General features: G+C 47.1%; 1 long non-coding RNA gene across 1 annotated transcript; it reads right to left on the bottom strand.

Annotated features, from left to right (window-relative positions):
* LOC146588645 (uncharacterized) lies at positions 1-6,778 on the bottom strand. Its single transcript, XR_014897353.1, has 3 exons — positions 6,741-6,778; positions 5,620-5,743; positions 1-3,154 (listed from the first exon to the last, which is right to left on the bottom strand). It is a non-coding gene; the product is annotated as an uncharacterized LOC146588645 (long non-coding RNA).
* Positions 6,779-7,483: the final 705 nt, after the last annotated feature.

The following is a 7,483-nucleotide window of genomic DNA, read 5'->3' as shown; positions in this document are numbered from 1 at the left end:
CTCTTGCAGTCATCAGCCCGTCCATGAATCACTTCAACTCACTGCAACAGCAGAAAACCACCCAAGGGATTTTTTTTATTATTACTATTTTCCCCTGACATTTTTATGAGTTAAGCAATTCACAGCAGGGCTCCGAAGGATGCCAAGCCTGGCGTGAGGAGAGCTGTAGGGACACGAGCCAGGAGAAGGAGCTACCCCTTTGGGGGATGGTGAGCTGCCAGACTGGCTCCTTGGGGCCAGGGGAGCCGCGTGCTCAGGGACGTGCCGGAGGCTGCGTGGGARAACAGGGGTGCAGCCTCTTCATCCGGGGGTGCACGGCTTTCACCGCAAGGGCAGGTTCTCTTCCGTGGCCTGGGAGAAGGGGAGCCCATGCTCCACGCAGCGCACGTCCCCACGTTCGTAGTGAGGACAAAATGGTTCATCTCTGCTCCACTTGCTRCCCGTGTCCGTGGCCCTTGCCAGCCTGGGCACGAGAGGAGCTGCGAAGGCATTCATCAGCAGGAAATCTCCAGTGACTGATGTCACCAGTTAGCTGTGTGATCCCCAAACCCTTCGCCCTGACGGGCATGCTCGCGGGGCAAACAGCCCCACGGCGCCCGCAGCCATTGCTCCGGGGACCGCGTCTGCTGCGCGGCATCKAGCCCTACCCGTGCTCGCGCGGATGTTAAGCAGCGCTGGCACRGAAAGGTCCTGCTCGGCTTTAGCAACGGTGTAAGAAAACCGGGTACTGTGCCAGTAGCAAGCATTTGCAGACTTAGGCCCTGTATTTAAGTGGTTCCAAATGCTTAATGTTGATGTCTCATTAGACACAATAAAAAGACGTCAGCGATACGGAATGGGGTTGCGTGACGGTGGATTTACCCCAGAGGCATTTGGGTAATCTCTATAGTAATTGCATCTTGCTTTGTACATTTTTGCCCAGTGAAAACTAAAAGCAGTACCTGTCTTAAGTACAGGCACGGGCATTTTAATTTCACTTGAACACACAAAGCAGTGAGAGGTGGTTTTCTTTCCTGCTGTCTCTGCTTGGGTTCCTGAGTGCATCTACAAGTGCTTCCATTTGTTCACCCAATGCCCACACTTCCTTGACACAGTAAAATATCAGCAATATCCATTCGATTTGATACCAGTCTGGAGGAAGTATATTTTTCAGTTCTTGCCTTATCTTTCTCTGTGAGCCCTAAAAAATAAGTATTCAAAAGTTAGTTCTTGAGTTGACAYACGGAGCAAAACTAGGCAAATTAAGTTGTGGAATGATGCTTTGCTCATAGACACAACTCTCARGGAAGCTTCAGATTAAAAATCATGTGCTATTTAACAAGCGACTGTCTTGTGGGTATATCAGRCACTTAAAGCTAGGAGCTGGAAGAACTCACTGCTGGAAAATACAGCTAGGATACTCTCCTGATCATGCTTGCACTTCATTTCAATTGCAYGAAATGGCTTGATGGACTTTGCTTGTCCTAGGAGTCTATTTTGGTCTGTGTTGAGCTCTGTGGGTGCAGCTGCCGTTTAGTCATTATTATTTTATTTTGCCTTCATTATTTTCACTCGGATCATCAATGTTGGCCCAAACCTAACATGACAATTGTCTTACAAACTGWAGAGCTATGTCAGGTCAGAAGTCCTTTCCAAAGCTCTCTTCAGCAGAAGAGGGATCCCTAGGGGGCTTTGAAGCAGATCCTAAGCAGATATATGGCACAACAGCTGCGAGTACTGGAAGGAGAAAAGATTGTAGGGATAGAGTAAAGGAAACAGAAGGTTACACAGATTGCCCAAAATATCCTCTCATTCTTGCCTGATTTTAAGTCAGTCTTGTCTCCAACTGTAATACATCTACTAATGCAGTTCTAAGAAGCACTTTTCCCTGGCCTCCTTTTCCTGCTGTGATCTAATCTCTCTTTCGTTGCCACTGACACTGGAAGCTGAAGGCAGGGGTCAATGGTGTTGCATTTGCAGCTGCCAAGGTGGACAGAAAAAAATAAAGGCAATCCTGGCTGATCTACTAGTATTGCACAGCCACATGTTTTACTAACTAGCTGCATCGTACTGTCCCATACACACCCCAGCACCAGAGACCTGCACGTACACACGGAGTTGCCCCACGCTTCTAACCAAGTTTTCCTTCTGTCTCCATCTTCTCTTGCAATCAACCTCCAGGAATTTCCAGTTCACACAACAGAAATATTCTGCTGTGACAGCTCTCAGATACAACCCGAAGCCTGAGAGGTGCTACCATGGTGCTGACTGGGAGAAAATATGCCTTGTCAACTCAGTTCTCAGGTGACAATAAGTGTCACATGAATCATCGAGATACCAGCCGGAGAGCACTATTAGTGTCAAGGAGAATAATGCAAAAGATAAGGAGCGTGGAAGAGCASGAGCAGCCCACTCTAATTACTCCCGTCAGTAACAAGTAAATGAATCGAAGCAAGAAAGCGAACGCGTGCAAAAAAAGAATAAAGCTGAAAAAAGCACTCCTTATTGCCTGATGGAGAGGGAGGAAGCCCATATTGGCAGAAAAGAATATGAGCAGCAGTAAGAAAAGCAGAGCCTGAAGCTGCATTGGCCACACACTGCCTTGTGTGACTTTGGCTAAGCTCAATCTTTGTTGTGGAAAATAGGCACAGTGCTCCCTTTCTTGCAGGAACTGCACCCCCAAATTAAACATAGAGGTAACAAGGTAGGAGTCTTCTGGCCACCTCATGGGCAGAGGTCTCATCAGAAGTATGGCGTTGCTGGAGAGCTGTGCTGTGCCAGAGATGCTCRCAGCCAAGGATGTTCTGCCGGGCAGCTGCCTCCTGCGATGTCTGCAGCTCCGCGCCCATCTCCTGCAGACCTTGGTGCTTTCCCCCTTCCACTTGAAAATGGTGGGAATGYACCTCCAGACACTCGTGCTCTTGTCGGGATGGTGCTTGGCTCATGCCACCATCCACGCAGCAACCAGCTGGCTGTTTCCACAAACAGCTCATTTCCCATGGGAGCATTACCTATGCAAATATCCCAATAAATTAGCTTTTTTAAAAAACAAATACTCCATGCCATGAATCTTTTCTAAGCTGCTCTTTTAGCAGACAGCTTCTGACGTGGGAGATCTTCTGGGAGGGCAGCGTTGCGGCTGAATGAACATATATAGCCATACATACGTATATATCTGGGAATAAGAGACAACAGCTGTCATGGCAGTGTTCAGAAGACTGACTAATCAGGCCAGTTTTATACTTTACAAGCTAAACTTTACTGATTTTGTTCTTTAACAGGACACTTCTTCCCACTGTTCATTCTTACACAGAAGTAGTCATCACTACTCTGTATCCAAAATCCTTAGTCTTTAACATGTATACCCTAAATTAGCTATGAGTACACAACACCACAGAGCTGATGCCATCTCACTGACAGAGATTGAGGTTGATCAAGGATTGAGAGCTCTGTGACAGGCAAGGTCAGGACAAAGGGGGACCTGTCTTCCTTCTTTTCAGATTTTCCTCCCTTACGCTTGGTGATTTTATGCCATTGCCTCATCTGCTCTCCAGAACGGCGGATCTTCTCTGCTTCTGATCTTGCTTATCTGGCTTTTGGATTTGCCAGTCATCCTTTTTGTGTGTTTGGGAGAACGTCCTGCCTCTTTGCAGACCCTTGTGCTCATCTTGCCTGACAAATTCCATTAGCTGGAGGTCTCCAATGTGCAGCTACCCCCACCTCTGCCTCTGCAGGGTCACACTGCTCACGTGCTTATGGAAAATCCTTCCACATCGTGCTTGGCTCTGCTATCACAGTGTTGCAAAATGCTTACATACTGGTAGTTACCCTGTTTTTGTAGGCTTGTATTTGGGTTCAAGACAAGCTAATATTAAACCTCCAAGACTCCCTTTATGATTTACAGGTGTCACAGACCCCTGCTTTGGTGACTGCTCCCCTCCTTGATGGGATAGAAATTCTCCATTCCCCTCACCCTGAGGCTGAACCCAGGATGGCATACTCTCCTTGCTGGCTCGAGGCTCACTGCAGCTATAGAGCTGAGTTTCTCTTCTTAGGGCAGAGCACTGTCTCTATCTTTCCTTGCGATTTTCTTGCACCATCTTGATGGGCCTTCAGCTGCTTCTGGTGTGCATACAATTCTTGGATTTTTCATTATTAAGATACATGCCATAAGTTACAAGAAAAAGACAGATAGTCAACATGCATGTAGTCGTAAAGGGGTCAAGGAATCAACATCATRCGATTCCTTTCCTGTATTTGAATATTCTGTAAAACATCGTACCACACTACTGCTCATGAATACTCCTCTTTCTATCCCAGCATCTTCTCTCCAGTTACAAGGGTCTCCGACATTATAGCAAATCTTTTGGCTGAGAACTAGCATGACTGAAGCCCATTCATGTGAGTTTTAATCAAACCATGCAACCAGGCTCTTTYGCTCCTCGTTCTGGTGGCCAGAGATACTCACCATCATGTTCTGTTAATACCCTCTGCTCTGGAGCAGCAGTATCAACTCAGATCCTGATTTAGACTCTCCACATCCAGGAAGGAAGGAGTGTTTCACAATCTGATTCAGAGTCTCCTGATGTTCAGGAGAAGGGCTTGTTCCAGCCCTGATTCATGCTGTTGTGATCTGATTCAAACCCTCCTGGCCTGAAAGGGAACTGGGACTATGAMTCAGACATCCAGGTTCAGAACAGGGTCACTCAGGACCTCCAGAGATCATAACTGGTCTGACCTCTCTAAAAACACCTCTATCCCTTTGCTAACTACTGAGATGAGATGCTATTGCCTGAGCACTTGAGATGAGCYGGTTTGAGATGCACTATATACCAGAGCAACACGAAGAAGTTGTTATGTTCAGAGAACACTAGGGCATGAGGATATTCAGACTGAAGCTGTCCCATGAGTAGATGCTAACCCATCTTTGGTCCATGCTGCACTTCCAACCTGTTGCAAGAACCTGCCTGACACAGTGCCAGGTTTGTTCTGCAGACTCTGCTGGCCTGATGCCCTTTGTGTCCTGCCTTGAAGAGTTCAAYGAGCTTTCTCAGCATCAGCAGTGCAGGGTTGTTGGGTTTTGTACCTCGTGCTAACATTTATGCGACCTGACAGTGGCTCTTTAACTCATAATCCCTCAGAGAAGCAGACTGTGTGTTCCTTCCAACTCAGATCAGTCTGGACCTCATCAGTTCTTCTCACTCAAGTGTATCTAGAGAGGCAGCAGATGCACAGACCCARGCAAAATTGCAGTTCTTTACTACAGTGTTACTGGAATCAAGGCCAATGAATTTTACACTAATTTGGAACAGAATTCATTGGCAAAACCCCTTTGGCTTCCCCAGAACTTCTGATCTCTCTTGGTATATTTTCATTTTTTCATTCCAAATTTCCAGTTATGTTTAAAATTGAGGTTTGGATAGRCCACTACACGCAAACTGCTGACACAGTCTGTGTTGATGTCCTTATTCTCAGTGCTCTTGGGTATTTACTGATCCTGCTTTGTCAGTGCTCAGTACTTGAGTGTGCGTACACTGAGGAGACTAAAGCTTCAGAAAATTGGGGAATTCTTCACTGGCATCCATTGACAAACAGTGAGAAAAGCTGAGGGAGGATCTAGAGTGGAATCATTAACATTACCTTGTGAACACGAGAGTCCTCTTCACCAGTGCTTCTAGCAGAAAACATCCTCAGATGCGGGCTGGACTGGTCAACTTTCAGGTAGACTAGAGACATCAAATACTTTCTACTGGATCTCAATGCCCTATGGGGAAAAGGGGGATGCTCAAGCAGACTTGAGACACACCCAGAAATCTCTGGTGGTGCCTGCCTCTCTCTCTGCTGCCTCATTATATGTTGAAACAGGTAGGTAGCATCATCCTTCCACAGGGACCTCAGATCTGCAAATCTGATGGGACAACACACTAACTTTTGCCAGACTAGAGTTCCCCCCAACACTTAGTTTCCCAAATTTCTGGTCAGAGGATTAAGACAATGCCATTTTAGGATTTTGTTTTTAAATACTCCTCCTAAAAAATGAAYGCATTATACTGATCATGAGCAGAAAGATTTGCAGCCCATAGCTACTCTGCAGAAATAATCAGGGGGACTGTAAACTTTGGCAGTTGAGCTGGGACAACTGGGACCACTTTGGTACCAACAAGTACAAGGGCTGCAGCTTGGGCTTGTGGTACTGTTAGCTGGATGATAAACTAAAAGGACCAATACTGATCAAAATCAAATACACATAAAAGATGTCACTAAATGTAATGACATTTGAACTGTCCCCCCGGGCCTTCRAGTCAAGAGCCAAAGAAGAAGGGAAGCGGGATGTCTAATGTCGGCTGTCTCTGGTTGTTTGCAGAAGGCAAGGGGAAGTGGTTCAGCCCTTGCTCTTGAAGCTTTCACAACACTGAGGGCTAAACCACCTGAGAGGAGAGAATTCTGCCTTCTGAAGCCCACGTCGTAGCAGAACCCAASACGCGGTGAGACCAGCAAGCATTTTTAACGTGGAATTCTCTATCAAGAAATGCACAGTTTCTTTCTGCTCCTTAATTTTGCTTGTGTAGAGTAGCTTCTATTTCAGAAAGGGAAAAAATGCCTGGCATGCCCGGACACACTGCTCTGGGCTCTGGCCATGMGCTCATCATGGAAAGAGGCCGAGCTTTCCCTGGGCACCGGCGCTCGGCGATCGTCTGCCTCGCTAAAAAAAAATAAAAGAAGAAGAAGAAGAAGAAGCAGCAGCAGTGATCATAACTTACAACTTATCCTAACGCTGAGATCGCTGGCGTTTTCCACAGCGCAAACGGGACAAGCGCCAGGAAGCCGAGGCTGGGGGCTCTGGCGTGTTTATTCCCCGCCGAGCGCGGACCTCCGCGCTCGCGGCCGCGGAGGGAGGCTTTGTCCGCGCTTCGAGCGAAGCACAACCCCCCCGAGGACACGCGGGTCCGCTTGCCAAGGGGCAACGCGCTCTGGGCTCGGGGTGGGCTTGCTGGCGAGGCAGGGCGGGACGGGAGCACTGACAAGCCCGGCGCCAGCATCGCTTCTGAAAACTCCACTTTCGCTRTGATCTGAGAACCTATTTATGGCTCTTTGCTAAATCTGGCAGGGCTGGGTAGGAAAATGTACTTAAAGCCTCAGGAAAACCGTGTTTCTCCCTTGTTGAGTAGCTTGTGGGATTTCAAAATATACCAGAGCCTTTGAGACTTACCACCGGTCTCCAAACAGTTAATGTGAAACAAACTGCAGCATGGTTAAGTAATTCCTTTTTACATGATGCAGCTGCAATTTGTTCTTCATTGGCATTAGAACCAAATAACTTGGAAGTAAAATTTTTAGTCAAATGAGGACAGAGCTAAGTGACCAGCTATCCTGCTACTCTGTCTGCCTCAAATTCAATTTTTTTTTTCCAGATACTGATGCAGGCTTAGACATTTGCATTCACTCGCTCTTTCTTAGGCGATCAGCAGAGTTTTGCTCCCTCAGCTTTCATCATGAGAAACAC

Source organism: Rhea americana, unplaced genomic scaffold (genome assembly GCF_003343005.1).
Source record: "Rhea americana isolate MKP2758 unplaced genomic scaffold, rheAme1 scaffold_5, whole genome shotgun sequence".
Lineage (NCBI taxonomy): Eukaryota > Metazoa > Chordata > Aves > Rheiformes > Rheidae > Rhea > Rhea americana.
The sequence above is the reverse complement of the archived record's forward strand: the minus strand, read 5'-3'. Positions and strand labels throughout refer to the sequence as shown.